Source organism: Echiichthys vipera (assembly GCF_963691815.1).
Source record: "Echiichthys vipera genome assembly, chromosome: 17".
NCBI classification, from domain to species: Eukaryota; Metazoa; Chordata; class Actinopteri; order Perciformes; family Trachinidae; genus Echiichthys; species Echiichthys vipera.
In genome coordinates, this window is record NC_139842.1 from 9,942,541 (window position 1) to 9,961,476 (window position 18,936).

Here is an 18,936-nt window from a genome sequence, read left to right on the forward strand (position 1 = left end):
TATTTTCTTATGTCTTTATCTGTATGCCATATACACCTACTGTAGTACTTTTTCATGCACACGTATACCCCAGTTGATTGGAATAATCAACTTAAGGTAATAGTTTGAATACATTTGCTAAGTTTGAAGTAAGATGACTGTTAATAAGACTCAATCCTGATTGCAACCTGTTCTTGCAACCCCCCTCCCTACAGGAAACTGATCGGCTGGCTCACTTTTGATCTAAACAAGGCTTCACTTGGAGCAAAGATTGTTGGTTGGAGCCTGACAAGATGGATCTTGTGTTATCTCCTGGGTGAGAGTCTTGAAGTGTTTGTTCGGCACCACGTTGGTACCAAATGCAGAGGACCATGGCAAACAGGTGGTATTTGATACCCTGGGAATGTGAATGGGCTGGGAGAAGCAGTTGCTGATGTACACATCCAGCAGTTATTGAGCAACATTATTAATACTTTAGAGTTTTGTTTCTGGTCACCCAGGAAATGTAAGTCCAGTGTTCATTCTCTTTAGCTCTGTTTTGGGTCTTTACCAAAACCTGAGGGAAATATCTGGCTCTTTAGCTGCGGAATTCTCCACTGTGTTCACCAGTTAGTTGAAAACAGCTGCCTGCTGCTGCAGAGTGAACCAATACCGTTTAGTGACGAGCCAGACAGCTTAACAATGCTCTGAAACCCACTGTTAAGCTCAAGTGAAGCAGAGGAGTGCTGCAGATTCAGGTGACAAATGTCTTCACGGTTTATCACTGAGTGCCCCCCCTATAGCCACTTTAAACATACCTTGTTTAGACATTGATTGCTCATAATGTTTAATTTATTCAGGACAAATGTAATTGACTAAAACAGTGACTCAGTCTCTACATTGCTATCTCACTAAGGCAAACTTATTATTTTCACACAGGTGAGTCAGCCACTGGGTTTGAAAGTTTAAAATGGCCCGAAGGTTGGATGGAGTTGCTGGAGAGCAGCCAAGAAAGCAGGTCACGATTAATATGTTTTTCAAAGATCAAGCAGCAGCATGGGAATAGTTCACAATTTCACTGCCATCACCTTGAAGGTATCAGATGCCAGCAAAGTCACGATTGATTCTCAAATTAATATAGTACAGTATTTCTGTACATGTGAACTAGATGAGATGCTTGTTGCTAGTTTTATATTGCATATGACAGGAGGAGCTGAAAACAGGCTCCTGGGACCAAGACTGTCACCAATATGACAGGTACAAGCTCGGATATTATGAATATAAGGATGTTGTGGCATAACGAATAGCTGGATGCAATCGTGCAGTCAATGATCATGAGCCTGAAAACAACATTGGAGGATAAAACAGACCCAATTTAATCTCATGGAGCGGACATTACCCTGTTCATCTAAGTGTCAAAAATGAAAATACTGTAGAAGAAAAATGGGCTCATTCAAAGACTTGATCATTAGATATATATGACTTCCAAGGCTAACAATACTGATGTAGTTAAATCAATATTCAGTGAGGTTTAGCCATGCATCATTAGAGGTGCTGTAGAATAAATCCAATGACAGCATCTCACTCCAACAATGTATTTCTGTCATGTACAGTAAAGTGAATTAAGTCCTGTCAGCGAGTGATGAGTTCACTTATAGATGAACTGGTTACTTAATTAAGTGCATCAATGCAGAATATGTTTGGTATGTTTTCTTTAGTGTATGATCACATAAAAATAATGGCTTTTAATATATACTGATTTAGTGTTTTTGTTATAATAGAATGAACCGTTTATATATCTACATATAAAGCTTTCAGGTCAATCATAACCTCCCTGCTAGAAATCCTAAACTGGTACTAATATAAATTGGCAGAATATCAGAATATTCAAAAGAAGCTTCTGTAGTGATAACAATAGCTTTAAAGACTGAATAATATCCTCCTTTACTTGACCTTAAATATATCCACTATACAGACATATTTTCCATACAGCCAAACATACTGTATTTCCTTCAAGAACATGTAGTTAAAGTAAGGTATGTATTATCTAAACAGCCATTGCACTTTGCATGGATATAAGAACAAATATGAGCTCCAGGGTGTTGCATCAGTGCAAATACAGTTATTTATTATTTACAGTATTCACCTCTTTAACACATGGGGAATGACTGCTGTGTAAGCATAAGGTAATAAAATGATTTCCGGAAAGCCAGCCCTGTAAAAGGAAAAGGCTGAATAGGAAATGAGATTGGAATAAATTGAGGGCTGTAAATGAAGGGGGCCATGAGTGAGAAACGAGGTGGGGAGGCAGATCGGGGCCTACTCTGTGTAGTGTTAGTTTTAATTGAACCTTTATGGTTTGCTACAGGGCAGGAGAATAATGTGAGATATAGGAGGACTGTGTGTGGTGAGCACAGACCCAGATATCATACTGTATGTCATGGCATGTGGATGTTACAACAAGTCATACCAAAAATGGATGGCATTTTATCAAGCACTCTGGACCATAGGACTATTTCTCCTTTTATTTATATTTCACTTATAACTCTATATGTATTTTACATTTGCAAGATTTACATGACCCGACATGTGATCGGCTCTGGATTCAAAGCTGCATCCATCACTTAATGTAAGAGCTCCGTCAATCTTTGTTATTGATGTTGCAAATGCATTGTGTGGCAATGCAGAGTGTGCACACATAAAAACACAACATACCTGCAAACACCAGCAAGCACATTGTTTAACTAACCCACATGCAACAAAAAACACTTAACAGTAGTAGTAGGAAATATGCATGCACAAGTAATGGGCATTTAACATATTGCAGCTCTGTAAACCGCAAGCAAAAGCAAACAGTCAGTCGTAGTCATACTGTTTGTCCAAAGTCACACATTACTCTTACATTACACTTAGGATGAGTGTTTGCCATGTGCCTTCTGGGTCAAGGTATTTGACATCCACAAGGGGCTCTAAAGTCTTTCTTGTAGTTTGTAGTTTTGCAGGACGCACGCCATGTGTACACTCTCACACACACACATGCACACAGACAGCACACTGCAGGCCAGAAGGATCAGTCATGGACTCCCCAGAGCATGTCTGTGTTGTAGCGAATGCATTGCGACAGGGAACCTGACTCACCACCGCACCCGAGGGAGCTCAGCATCAGCGGCGAGCCTATGCAGCCAACCGCTCACAGCACCAAATCTCCTTTCGGAGAGGAAACAGCATCCAACGCACAGTCATCCTACGACTGTCAGTGTCAATTACGGTGACTTTTACAAATCATATTCACGCTTCAATTCATCTTGCTGAGCTGAAGCTGAATTGTCATCATCAGTTATGGTCTCAGGGGTTTGAGTGAAAGTGCTCCAGCATCAGCCATAATATCAGGTTTCTTAGCTGGCAGTGAATAAAAGTCGGAATATTGAGCTAATATTGGTTTACATTCTTAATCTGTGTCTTAATGTGGCCTAAAATCAAATAAAAGAATTAACAGTGTTTGTTGGGCCTATCCTGTCAATTATGATACGATATGATACGATACGATATGATACGATACGATATGATACGATACGATATGATACGATACGATATGATACGATACAATATGGTATGATACAATATGGTACGATACGATGTGATACGATATGATGCGATATGATACGATACGATATGATACGATACGATATGATACGATACAATATGGTACGATATGATGTGATACGATATGATACGATATGATACAATATGGTACGATACGATATGATACGTTGTGATACGATATGATACGATATGATACGATACGATATGATACGATACGATATGATACGATACGATATGATACGATACAATATGGCACGATACGTTGTGATACGATACGATACGATATGGTGCGATACAATATGGTACGATACGATGTGATACGATACCATACGATACGATGCGATATGGTACGATACAATATGGTACGATGCGATGTGATACGATACGATATGATATGATATGATACGATACGATACGATATGTTACGATACAATGTGACATGATACGATACGATGGGATACAATACAATACGCTACAGTGCGATATGATATGATACAATACAATATGATAAGATATAGTGCGATATGATATGATGCGATACGATATGATGCGTTGCAATCCGTTATGATACGATGTGATACAATGCGATACAATAAGATACGATATTCTTTATTGTCCTGGGACTCAAATACTGCACACATACACATTACATATCATCTCCACTGCCTCTATAGTAGTAATAGACCAACGTATAAAACAAAGCAATATGTACTACATTACAACCACAAATGATACATATTACACAGCCAGTGATAAGAAAAATCAACATATTACTCAGCCCCTCGCATCATATCATGAAGCTAATCATCATTAGATAGGCACAAGTGAGTTTTTTAAATGGTTGAGTTTACATTGGGGTATTATCGTCTGCCCTAAGGTAATAGTTTATACCCGGTGTGGAGAATATGAGATGGATCAGACAATATTCTCTGCGCTTGTCTGAGAACAGACTGCTCATATATTGACTGGAGGAATCCAGTGTTCATTCCTCCCCATAGCCTCCAGTCTGTGCCAGACGAGCAAGCTTAGATTTGAACCAAACAGAGAGATTGCCACATGCTGACATCCCATACCTGACTGTCACATGTCAAATATAATAGGATCAGTTTTGCATGTTTGAGTATAGATGTTCTCTAGGCTTTTACTTCTCTGTCCTGTGGGAGTTGGCAAATCCCAAGAGAAGTTCTTTCAAAGGCATACCAGTTTCAAAGGCATGGCATTCTGTATATCTGTTACATTGTGCAATGCAGATCATCCCACACCCTACACACTTAAACTTTACATATTGACATGCAGTAAGTTAGAAACCAATTGGTATGAAATTTTCCTAGGATTTTTGAATCACATCCAGTTATTGATTAAATAAATATCTATAGGCCTCATGAACTAGCTTTTAAAAAAAAAAAAAATTAGATTTACTTCATGTCCATGTTAAATAAACAATGGCTCTTTTTTCTTTATTTGGATCCCCATTGGCTTCCAAAAAGTGGCCGCGAGTCTTCCTGGGGTCCACAACGACAGCAAAAAATGATTAAAAACTGGATTAAGAAAGATCTAAATAATTCTCTTAATCCCTGTGGGTAGATGAAAGCAATTTATTCCTGGAAAAAAAAAAAATTGTTGTAACGCTTAGAGTAACTGGAGAAAAGTACAAAGCTTCTGCTTTATCACCACCACATGAAAGACTTACTAATAAAAAATAAATAAATGCAGAAGCCAAATATTTGTGAGAAACAACCCCAGCCATTGAGCACATTACCTAGGTCTCTGGTGCTTCTGTGTTTTCATACCCTATAGCAAAGTGTCCTCATCTTAATGTTGATATTCTGAGCCTAGTGTCTAGTTTGTACTAATCTCTTTAACAAAATAATAATTACAACTTTAAATGGCAATATGTAATATAGCTGTGTTAAATGTTCCATTGTATGCTCTTTTTTTAAGGTTTTCTACTATAACAAATTACAAGTTTTAATGTTAAAAAAAAACAGTTTTTTTTCATTTCACATTTTAATTTTTTCCTACTGTCTTTCTGAATATACATGAATTCACCCTCTATCCCAAATGCTCCGTTTTTTGGCACTTGTCTCTTTAAGCTCCCATAAACCCAGTGTGCTCTGATTGGTCAGCATTTCCAAATCTTCTCCATCTGTGCTCAGGGTGCGTCTGTAACGGCACTGCAGCAGCACATTCTGCCTATATCTAGTATACCGGTATATGTGACATCACAACCATACTCAAGTCCTAACGGCTCATTCAAAGGCCCAGTTTCTGAATACAGCCTCTGTGCATATCTCTGAGCAAGTGTTTTGTTATTTTAACAGTATTTATATAGTTCCTTGACCTGCTTTATAATAAAAAAAAGACATTGAAATCTCACTTTTTACAACATTGGACCTTTAATGTTAAATGGATTTTATTGCCATGAGAGGATATACAGAATGAAACAGACAGGATAATGAGACAGAATGATCACAGAGCCTCATGCCCAGTGTAATAAGCAGAGACGCACTGATGTCTGACTGTCTCTTTCTCTCACTCTTTCTAAGGGCTTCCCTCGACAATGACAAATATTGACTAACGGAAGGTCAAGCATCTCTCTTATCAATCACTTTGTCAGACAAAAGACACCGTAATGTAGGATCATCTTGGTGAACAGTATTATTTGTGGCATTTGATGTGTGACCTTCAAAGTCAAATCTAATCACTAAGGCTATTAAATGTGTTTTTTCCATCATCAACTCAGTTAAAGCATGTTATGGTCACAACTCTACACAGAATGGATGACCACATTCCAGCTCTTTCATATTTCCTCTTGATTTTCTCTCTTATCTCTCTCCCTCTCTTTCAGCTTTAATTCAATGTCCTCGTGTCTTCTATCCTTTATACTCTATCTCTGATCTTTAAAACACATTCCCAAGTTACTTTTTTCCACTGTAGTCAGCATTTCCTTTTATTCAACTGTCATCCTCCTCTTTCACAAGCTCCTTTATTTCTTTGTTTACCTTTTCTTTCACTATAGGGACCCCACTTCCCTTGTGTTCTGTCCTTACGCGTTGCATTTTCACTCACACATCTCTCCTCTCATCTCTCTTGAGTTGTAGCGGTCAATGGCATACAGGATTCAGAGCCTTAATTACACCCCCAGAGGAGCCTCGGCTTCTTCTCTCCCCATCCTCTTATCACTGCAACTTCCTCATTCTCTTTGCTTTGTTCTTCTTCGCTCCCTCCCTTCCCGCCTGCTCCTTTTGCACAATTAAAGAATTTCCCCTTGGGGATGAATAAAGTATCATTGACTGATTGATTGTTTGATTGATTATATTCTCTTGCTTCGCTTTTTAGTCTTCACCTCTTGTTGCTCAACCATGTAATGTTGTCTGCTCGCACAATCAGAAAAACAAAAAAATACACATTTAATATTCATTGCGACTTCCATGTTCTTACGTGTGTGTGTGTGTGTGTGTGTGTGTGTGTGCGTGTGTGTGTGTGTGTGTGTGTACTGACTCAACCAGTTTTTTTTTCCCAGTGACATTGGTTTGATTTTGCCATAGGGAGATTTTCTTTATTGCTCCCCTTGCATAGGTCAAAGTTCGGAGTCAGCTAAATAACACTAAAGCAAAGCGGATGTTTTCTTTCATGTGGGCATGAACTGCCTGCAGGCTTTACAACACTATTCTGCCAAAGGCATATGATCCACTTCACCAGACCAACATATAATGTATAGTATTGTTACAATGGTCAGCCAGTGGTTAGACCAATAATGTCTATGTCTGTTGAATTGGCCCCAAGCAAGCTCAAAATATGATTGGACGAAACTGACACAAACAGAACTGTCATCTTTATTAGTCAAACAGCAATAGATTTTTAGGGTGCAATTACAAACTGGTTAACCTTATTCCCTAATTAGTGTGAAACCATCACTACATGGTGTCGAAAACAAAAAATAAATGACTTTTTAATCCCCTAAATGAGGTTGCATTTGTCAAATGTCATATTCTGACCATGTTTTCTCCTCTGGTTTTCTTCATTACGATTCCTTTGGAAGGCGGCAGAATAATTAGTCATAAATGACGGATGATTCATATGTTTTTAATTAGTCATCAGTAGTGACTATTGCTCTCTTCTTCCCAGGCATATCAACTTCAAGATAACAGTATGAGTGGTATGTTGGGAACATTGATAATTCATGTAATTTTATTCGGTACTGTGATGTGTTTTAGCTCTCATGTCTTCCGTCACATATTTCTCTGTAAGAGCTACACTCTATACGTAGGCTGACAAGAATAGGCAAAATGGGATATGTATGATAGGCAGGCTATGTAGGGTTAAAGGTCCCATATAATAGGAAGTGAGATTTCCACGTCCTCCATGATTATACACCTGGGTGTGATATAAATACTGTGAAAATGGGTGGCTTACTATGAAAATAAAATAGATGACGCTATCATCACAATGACCAAATTTATCCAGGCAGTTGTCAAAACTACATCCTCTCGAATATCTGTTAGGTTAAAGGGTCAGATTATCCAAATGGTTTATGTAAATTGCCATCTGTAGTGGTATCAGTCAACGCAAACAGTTTTGGTATTAGCTTCTGTCAACAGGGACTTTTTCTAACAATTTTTTCGGTAGAAAGTAGATCCAATTAAGTGTGTTGAGTATCTGTGTGTCATAAGATAAAACACCATAGCAAGTATGACAGTATGACAGACTTATAAATATTACTGGTTAGAAGAAAATAAAATATGCAAACGATATCTAAGAATAATATGAAGAGTATTGAAATCCGTGAATCAATTACTTTGATCGTACAATGAAAGCGAACATTGTTTTTCTCTGAACATCAGTCTCTGAGCTGCTCTTTTATTTCATCAGCTATAATTATTTTAGTGTAAATTCAATGGTAACTTGAATTACGAGTTGTAGATCCATTTGGGTTATTATAAGTCAAATACTTTCTAATAGGTGAGACTATCAAGACATAACCTGGGAACTCTCGTTTTGAAGATCTTTTGGGAAGAGGCTAAAATTCTGGTTACTGATTGGATAAATCATCTGTCTATCGGGTCAAATCAACCTATCAGATCATTGAAGTGTATGAGGTATGAACAGAGTGTCGGGGCAAAGCTCAGAAAGGAAACAACATATCAGTAAAGGGTATTTTCCGTTTGTTTAATGCAAATTTTTCGGATTAAAAGGCACAATATCAGGTAACCGGTCCATATTTCGACAGAAGGATCCAAAAGATAAAAAAGCATTAACAAGCGCCTTATATAATTAGAGCTACCGCTGTCTGAGAATGTGTCTAGATCAGGTCGCATTAGCATGGATTGTGTCACACTTAAACCTGCCTTAAAACCAACGCTGATTGGATGTTCGCTTGGCAAACTGCTCCAAATTTTCTCTGTCACACGTTACCGGACTGATCTGTGAGTAAAATACAATGGAGCTCATGAGATCAGGATAGTCTCACAAGGCGAATCAAGACATGCTACTCTACCAACTAATATTCAGTCGTAGTTGCCCCTGCTGGCCAACAATCTGTCATGGAGGCACCATGACTTGGGTTGTCCTTTGCAGAGTGACAGCATCCTGAAAGTGGAATCAGCAGCAGAGAATTACACATTGGTTATTATTCATTGTTATTCAAGATTAGCTTTACGGGGAACTGCACAATCCAGTAACCTGCTGTGTTTTGGTACTTACTGCTTACAGATAATGATGAGTTATTAGAGAACAGACTGGGAGATACTATATTAATGAATCATTGGTATCATTGTAAGTGTTGCCACTTCATTTTATATAGGACATTAAAAACGTACTATTATGCTTCACCATACCCCAGATGCTCAGATGTTGTATTAGTTTCCAGGCTGACTTCTGAATCATTCTCTAAAGTTCAGAAAATAATATGTAAATACAGCTTTTTCCCCTATATTATATATTAAAGAAAAACTTTTCCCCATTTTTGTAATCCAGAATATTAATAAGCATTAAACACACAGACTTTAGAATTATTCTGCTTCTACCACATGTGAAATCACTCTAAACTCTTCTTGCATCTTTATAAAGTATATACAGTATTTCCACATAATCTAATTGGAGTACCACAAGGGCAACGAAGCAGGCTTGATATGTGCTAAAGATTTCACAGGGCTCTAGAGCTGGCAAGTCAGAGGAATGAATGTTCTGGGAAGGAATTATGGAATTATTCATATCCATGTCTTGCTGTTTTAGCACTCCTATTGAAAGTGAAGCTAGCTAGTGAAAGACAGCCTCAAATGTCATTACTCGGGTAGCATCTCACCAGGGTGATGACTCATGGTGAAAACGTGTTCATGTGTGTGTGAAATAGTTATGTATGCATGCTTGTACATATACCTGCGTATTTTAACAGCCTGTGTGCCTGTGCAGTGGTTGTATGTGTGCCTCCTGGTTCTCTCTTCCCATCATTCACATTATTTGTGTGCAGCAGGGAGGGGAGCCAGCGAAGCGTAGCATTGCTCTACCCTGCTTGTTATCAGGTGGAGAAAACGAGAACAGAAAGTGGGCAGACAGGGCTGGTGAGCTGGGGCAAAGATGTGAATGGAGGGATGAGCAGAGATTGAGAAAAATGAGGGAGAAAGGCATGGATGACTGGAGAGACAGAAAGAGAAAGGATGGAGGGCAGCGGGCATGGACAAATGACTGGGGGAGAGAAGAGAGGCAGACTGAGTGACACTTGAACCTATGCTGAGAACATATGAGAGACACTATGAGAGGATTGACATCGATGAAGATGGAGAGAAATGTTAAGGAGAGTTACTGGGGATGTTACTGTAGCGTCAGAAAGACCAGTGACAGCTGTGTTATCACTACATACACTGACAGAGACACAGACCATAGCAAAGATATAAAAAAATTTGATGCATAGTGCAAAGGCGAACATTTAAAGAGAAAACAACAAAACACATCTACTCTGACAAAGCAGATATGTCAGCTAGAAGCTACAACATAATAACAACAACAAACAGCAAGGGTTGTGACAGGAATAACATACAGTGGGTGCATTTGTGAGTGAATAATTCTGTGTGCGGCATGTCTGGGAACTGTGAAGAGTAAAAAATGAAAGAGGAAAAGAAAAAGGTGAGGGGTGCTGATAGATATTAAATAGAGAGAGATTTTTTTTGGGGGGGGTCACCATGTTCATGTGTATACAAATACTCAGTTTTACAAATTGCAAGCCGTCGCACAGGTGTACTGAATGTACATGTGAAAGGCGATGATACAGAGGCAGAAAAATGTTTAATACAAGATTGTTATCCATGTTATTAATAACTTTCTGAGTTTCTCAAATTATTCTAAGACTGCCAGCCAATTCTGTGGACTTTCATTAAAAGTAAGCTGACAGTCATTGTTTTTTTTTTTTAATTATTCTTACTCAACTACTTATTCTATCAGCCTGTGAATGTTCTCATTCGTCCAGGTCATCGTTATCCTACTTATTCTATCCTTAAATGACCGACTAGCAGAGTGTGATAGTGTCTGTATATACAGAGACCCGTCCTCCACTTGTGTTTTCTGTTGTCTTCTTTTTTCAGAGGCTTTTGTGGGTGTAGGCATAAAGGCATGTGGGGCGGATCTTTAGTCCCCAGCCGGTTACAGAGAGCCGGGTGAGCAGCCCTCTGACTCCAAACTGCTGATATGTCAAGCTCCTCACCCTCAGCGTCACATACCACTGTATCAACACACATACACACACTCAAAGAATGACAGGATGAACCTCTAAATTCACTCAGAATCAATGCAGCACCTTCCAGTGTGTGTGTGTGTGTGTGTGTGTGTGTGTGTGTGTGTGTGTGTGTGTGTGTGTGTATGTGTGTGTGTGTGTTTATTTGTTCTTGAAAGTACCCACCGTGAATCAGTCAGAAAATACTGTTTTATTCCTCTGATTCACAGAATGGTGCTCCCTATCTTCACTCTGATTTTTTAACTTCAACATCACCAACACCAAGTTTCTTGACCCAGTGCGGCACTCCCTATCTTTTGTTCATCGGTCAGATGGCCACCCACTATCTAACCTAAGGACTGTTCCAATGATCCTATCGGTTAAAAGGAAGGTTTTCGTCGCCACCGTTGATCATTGTTGGGTCTATATAAATCATTAATCAAGTCACATGTGCATGTGCTAATGTAATCAGTGCCCTGAGTGCATTGGCCATCCCAGTCCTGACATTGCATATGCAATGTGTTCCCAATCTTTTACACACATACACATGTCAGCACATCAAGGGGTAAGAAGAATATTTGTATCCCACTGATGTTCTAATCCCTGCAGGAACCATGTTTATAAGGTGCTTAGGAGGAAAGGGATAACTAGGCAACATGCTGAGCCACAAATGTAATCAGGGCCATGTAAGACTTTAAGTTGACCTATTCTTGATCCAATTCTCCATAGTCAAAGAATTGGCCAAGGGATATTCTATCTAGTGGAAAAAAACGTGTATTTCAAATTGTCTTTATCTGGTGTGTGTGTTTGTGTGTGTGTGTGTGTGTGTGTGTGTGTGTGTGTGTGTGTGTGTGTGTGTGTGTGTGTGTGTGTGTGTGTGTGAGGGTGTGTGTGTGTGTGAGTGAGAGAGAGAGAGAGAGAGAGAGAGAGAGAGAGAGAGAGAGAGAGAGAGAGAGAGAGAGAGAGAGAGAGAGAGAGAGAGAGAGAGAGAGAGAGAGAGAGATTGTGTATTTGTCTGTGTAGTTTTGCATGTCTCTGTGTAACTGAATGTGTGTGCACCATGCTCAACTTATTATTTAAACTCAGACATTCAATATTTGATTTCCTTTGCAGAAGCTTCAAGAATGAGTGAGGTAAAAGAAGTATCTTAAATATTTGATCAAAGCCAGGTAGCACACACGGCAATGAAAAAGCAGGCTCTGACTGCTCTAAAAGCAAAGCAATGGCCTGACGTGTCAAAACATTCAACCTTATTTTCAGACTGGCTTCTTGCAGGTATTGACATTAAATCACAATGATTTAGCACCGGAAATTGGCTTAGATGTTAGGCTTTCTGGTGTAGCCAGTGGGTATCCAGGCCAGGGCTTCCTCTTGAGCGACGATCATTGTTTACGGTCCAAATAGCAGGTTGGAGGTCCAATTAGCATGAGGTTGGAGTCGACGTCTCGGATATCTGCATATGAATGCAGATGAATAATAACAAAAAGCTAACGAAAAGCTAGTCATCTGACGACAGCGCATGGTTTTCCAAATTCCATTTCGGCCAGTGTGTTCCGCCTCCTCTACCTTCTACCTACCGAGATTGAGATAAATGGAATTAATTGTCATATCATTCATATTGGGCGGCAAGGTGGTGTGTTGGTTAGCACTGTCGCTTCACAGCCATAGGCTTGGGCAGGGGCCCTTCTGTGTGAAGTTGCCATGTTCTCCCCATGTCTGCGTGAGTTTTCTGCGGGTTCGCCGGCTTCTTCCACAGTCCAAAGACATGCAGGTGTTAGGTTCATTGATGACTCTAAATTGTCCGTAGGCGTGAATGTGAGTGTGAATAGTTGTCTGTCTTTGTTTGTCTCTATGTGCGATAGACTGGCGTCCTGTCCAGGGTGTAACCCGCCTCACACTCCATGTCAGCTGGGATCGATTGGTCCATATTTCAGTTGCAGTGCGACAAAAACTTTTCTACACTCTACACTGCACACTGAATTATGTAATGCAATCATATCATACCCTACCAGGCTTTAAATTGTATATACAAGCACATTCAGGGGTGATTGTCTCCAGAGAAAATGCAGTGCAGAGATTCCATTCACTACATGAGCACTAGCGACAACTGTAAGCTCTTGAGTTGGTAAACTAATTATATTCACCCAATATAACGCAGGTTATGGAAAGCTGTTTCAGCCGGTCTTAGTGATTTGATGTGCAAGGCACTTGAGTACAGAGAGTTCAGCAAATATACAGTATGAACAGCGGCAGTCAAATAAAGGAAACGCTCATAATAAAGCTCATAACAAATTTTGTTGCTGGAAAAATCATGTTGGAGAAAGATTTTGAAGTAACTGTAGCTTGTGCACACATGCATTATCAAGCTGATGATAGTCTAATCAATAGTATACATGACATGCCTAACTGACGTGTGCACCGCAATATGCACTTAATCATAGTCCTAGAAGGCAGGACGCATCTGGAGAATGAATAAATTAAACCCTTTGGCCATAAGTAAGCATATAGATAATGTAGAGCCAAAGTGAAAACCTGCTTTCTGAATGGAGAGAAAATCTCTGCTAGGCTCTTCTGGTAGTCTCTTTATTTGAGGCAGCTCAAGGTAAGAAAAGTTTGATTGATTTAAAATTTCCCCAGGGCCAGTCAGTTGGCCTGCAATGTGGCATCAGATGTACTTACAGGTGTAACACAGTTGAAATTCCTAATAAGTGTAAACCTCCTTATTTCCAATTCATTACGGCTTTTAGGGACAGTTAGAAGCATCACGTCCTGGAAGTGAAGACAATCATTTCTCATACTTTTTCCTATGGATGTAGACCTGTAGGTAAGATAGAAGCAGTCCAAGAACAACCTTATGAATAAGAATAGGCCAATGGTCAGGTCTACAGGTGGCCGACCATCCAAGCATAAGTGGTATTATTATGGTGCCACTGTCGCAAAGACATCTGCATTGCTTTCCATTTTCGTCGGAGGTCACATTACCAGCAACAAGGGACACACTGCATTTTTTTCCAAACAAACAGAAACGGTGAGAACATATTTTCTGTTTGTTGATTTTCATATAAACAAGTAGATCGATTCAGTCAGTCGGATCAGTTACTAACACATATCATGATTAACATGGCTACTGATAGCAGCCTGGCTAGCGTCCAAAGCAAGAAACACTTATAAAAATCCCAATTTGAACCAGAAGCTCTGATCTCAGTGCTATAATTTAGGTACAGTGAAACACCCAGTAGTATGAATAAGTAGGCAGATTTTGTAACTTACTGATCTCGCTAAGGAAAACGTTTTTAACTGTATCGAATTTCCCTCTTCGCCTTTTTTCTCCTCCTGGGTCAACAGGGTTCTTTTTCCTTTTCTGAGGGTGAGAGGGCTCTCTATAGTCTCCTCCTGCCAAGTCCTCCAACAACAATACAGAGGAAGCTTCCAAATATATGATTTTTTGCATAGAAGTTAGTTCTTTTCGTATATTTGATTTTCAGTAGACCCCCTAGACTTTGGCCTCCCTGCATCACTTTGACCTGCGCCTGTTTTCTGGAATCAATAATGGCATTACATCAGTCGTGTAATCACAAACGTATACAAACAGACTGACACATTCCTCTGGGATGAAAAAAGTAGAATTGATTGATTGAATGATTGATTGAATGATTGATTGATTGATTGATTGATTGATTGATTGATTGGTTGATTGATTGATTGATTGATTGATTGATTGATTGATTGATTGATTGATTGATTGATTGATTGATTGATTGATTGATTGATTGATTGATTGATTGATTGACATATTACGACGAATACAGTCACACCATATTTACCTTTAAAAATGAGGGCTTGTTTCGTGTGTCTAGACATTTTGTTAATATTTAAATCGTTAAGCCAACACACACCATTTCACAGCAATAAATAAACTATTTGCTCAAAGCTCATTACCATGTCTCTGTCACACACATTGACAAATACATAGGGACACAGATCCTCAAGAGACGAGATGGTTGCAAACTGAAGAAGAATGAAGAAGATGTTGTTGCCTCATCACAGAGTTGATGCCACTAAAAGTAAAGCTTGAAAAGGTTTTTCTTCATGTTGCGCTTCGTGGTTTTTAGTCATTGCATAACATCATGAATACATGATCACTGTTGGAGTATAGAGTATTATTTTGTATTCCTCTTTTACTGCCTCATCTTCCACTGATTTACATGTGAATTGAAGGTAGCTGCTCACAGATCTACCAAGAAAAATGTGCAAATCTGAATCCCAAGATTCAGATGAGTCCATCTGTGACAGACATATCCAAGTGTTCACGAAGGAAGTGAAATAATAATTCAAGCAGACATTTCAGTTCCCATTTTAAGACATTTCCATACAATTATCTTACTGATTACAGGTCCCATATTATGCTGATTTTCTGGAAACACTTTATTTTTCTCATACTGTCTGAATACCTGAATTCACTCTCTGTCTAAAACGCTCTTTTAGCGCCTGTCTCTTTAAGACCCCCTCCTGAAAAAGCCCAGTCTGCTCCGATTGGTCAGCTTTTGAGTCTTCACATTTGCGCTCTTTTCATCTTTGCACAGTCATTGCAGCCCGGGAGTGACTGTACAGAAGTCCTAACAGTTTGTTAAAAGTCACAGTTTCTGAAAAATGTCTCTGTAGATTGAGCGTTTTGATACTTTCATAATATTTATATAGCACATCGACCTGCTTTGTAATAAAAAGTGATAAGTAAATCTCACTTTTTTACAATATGGGACTTTAATTCATTGTATTCTTTGATACAGAAGGGTATGTTAATGTGCTGAGGGGGATATTTGGAAGGCTAAATGTGAAGCTATACACATATTCATGAACATGGCCTCAAGCATACACATGTTTGTACATTTGTGCTGTCCTGTTACTGAATGTTTCTGTGTGCGCCTAAATCTTAATTTAATTGTCTCTATTGATTGGTTTATGTGTGTTTTTGTGCCAGGTTGTATGTTTTTACCTACACATAAAGTTAAAAACTTGGAGGCATTAGTGTTGCTCATTTGCTTCAGATACCCACCGGGATGTGTTTACACAAAACCGGTTTTAATGAAGTCTCTGCGGTAACATTTCAGGCGATATTGCATCCAAATTGCCCCAGCATTTAAACTGAATCTGAGTTGTAGCACAATTTTAGAGTCTCTTTGTTTTGTTTTGTTTTTTTAAGGTTTGTGTTGTGCTGTTAGTGCTTATTTTCTATAACGCATCTATGAGCTGCTGTGTGTGCTCTGTAGACTGTTGAGGGCTTTTATGTGATCTCAGGAGCAGGGAGAGAAATGTTTAGTGTCCTTGTTGCTGGAGGTTGTGGACCTTGCTCCTATACTCCCACTCCTACCAACACTTATGCATGGCCTTTCCAGTGACGCTATAGGGAGCAAACAAGTGATGTTTCTCATGCACTTTCATTCTCTCCATCTCCTTACACATACTCCAGAATACCTCTGTGCACATAACCTCCCTAACTCACACTCTTTCTTGAACATGCACAAACACACACTAAGGCCCAGCAGCATTTATCAGTAGACAGAGTGTTGACAGAAAATAAGCAGCACTTTCTCTATCAGCCGATGTGTATCAGGGCAACGGGGACCCCATTTATTCCTATTATCAGTGGTTACATCACTCCTCCAGCTCCAGATGTTTATCTGTTCTAGCAGACCAAAAGATTTCTATCAGACACTACAGCAACTGCTGCTGATGGTATGAACATTTGCACGCCATCATTTATCATTGTCTGTTAATTAGACAATTAGTCGCAGCAAGAGGATGAGGTGGATTGGATGGATGATGATGTTATTGAAATGGGATAATGTTATCCTTGTCAGAACTTCAGAACAATCTAAAAATATGTCTATAGCTGTGAAGCTAAATGTGAATATTTGCATGACCATTTGAACATATTGTAGTATCTGGATTATTTTTACAGTTCAAATACATTCCTAGAAAAAACAATGTAGACAATATTGCATGTATGTACTGTAAATCAGTCAGTAGACAGGGTTTGCAAATGTCCTGGAAAGCATGAAATTGTCTTGGTTTATATGCATGGATGTTTTAATAAGGTTTCTCTTAGTCTCAAGTCAATAAATATTGTTTTTGTTTGATGTTTGATGCAACATTTGGCAATATCAGACATCATTCAGAGCCCTCTCAGAGGGGGTCAGGTAGAGCAGGCAGACTGACACAGTGATTATCCCTGACAGAGTATGATGAAGAGGAAAAAGCAGCGAATAGAAAAATATGAGAACATTTATATTCATCAAAAAATAAAAAAGAGGGTTTGCATGTACTGTGGGTAGGTAGCGACAGTTTATATATATATATATATATATATATATATATATATATATATATATATATATATATCACAGTATATCAGCATACTCTTCTATTTACAGGAAATAACATTCTTCTTAATGACTCCAACCAAAAACCTGAGTGTAAATTATTTTCGTTAAGACAGCAGCAAGAGCAGAATGACAAAAGACCATCTGCTGTTTGCTGCATTACTACACACACACACACACACACACACACACACACACACACACACACACACACACACACAAACAAATGGGTAAACTTATTATGACTTCATGACTTTAAGTGGTAGTCCTTATCTTATCTTTTATCTCATTTTTACGATGTTCCTGCTTTTTACCCATTAAGGCTTCATATCACGCTCTCAAGGCAACAGCCCATGTGTAACCATTATCAGTATAACTGTGCTATATGTCACCATATGGATCAAGGGCACACTGCTCTTTTATCCTCTTAGCCAGCACTTAGTGACAAATATAAACCACAAAGACACACACACACACACACACACACACACACACGTGTAAACACAAGTCATGATCTCCTTTACTGTGCCCTGAGTCTCTCTCTCTTACTCTCTCTTCCTTTTTCTTTTTATTAACAGAGACTAATGGGAGAGATAGCCTTAGAAAAAGACAAGCTACAGTGGGGGCCATATCAGTCCAACTCAATAAATAATGTCTACTATTAGCATAACTTGTACTTCCAATTTCACACTTACCTACACTTACCTTACCTGCACTGCTTGTATTCTACTATATATATATATATATATATACCCCAACGTTTAATCCACATTATATTTATTTTTTATATTGTTCTATAAACTCTGTACCTTACTCTGCATTTTATTGCTTTTTTGCCCTTCTGATTAGGTGCATTTCCTTGTCTTACCTGTAATCTGTGAAATGACAGTAAAGTTAAATCTGATCTAATCTAAGTGACTAAATAAACATACAAATATTTTAATTATTGTTTACTGCCAAACAATGTAGTCTTGGCACTTTGTTTCTGAATTATGTAAAAAAAAAAAAATACATTTAAAAACAGGGTCACCATGAGCAAACCTGTTTGACAGATCCTCTTTTGTATTATTTGACTATGCCACTTTCCACAAGCATACACCAACTACAACACAAAGGTTAGGTTGAACTGGGAGTAATAATAATAGACTCTGTGTGGCCTTTGCCGGGCTACACAGCTCAAACCAATATATCATCCACTAAACTAAGATAACTGAGTATTCCACCTGATATAAGGCAGACATTGGTAGCAAGTATGGCTGAGAGTGGCAGCAGTGTAAACTGTAAAACAGG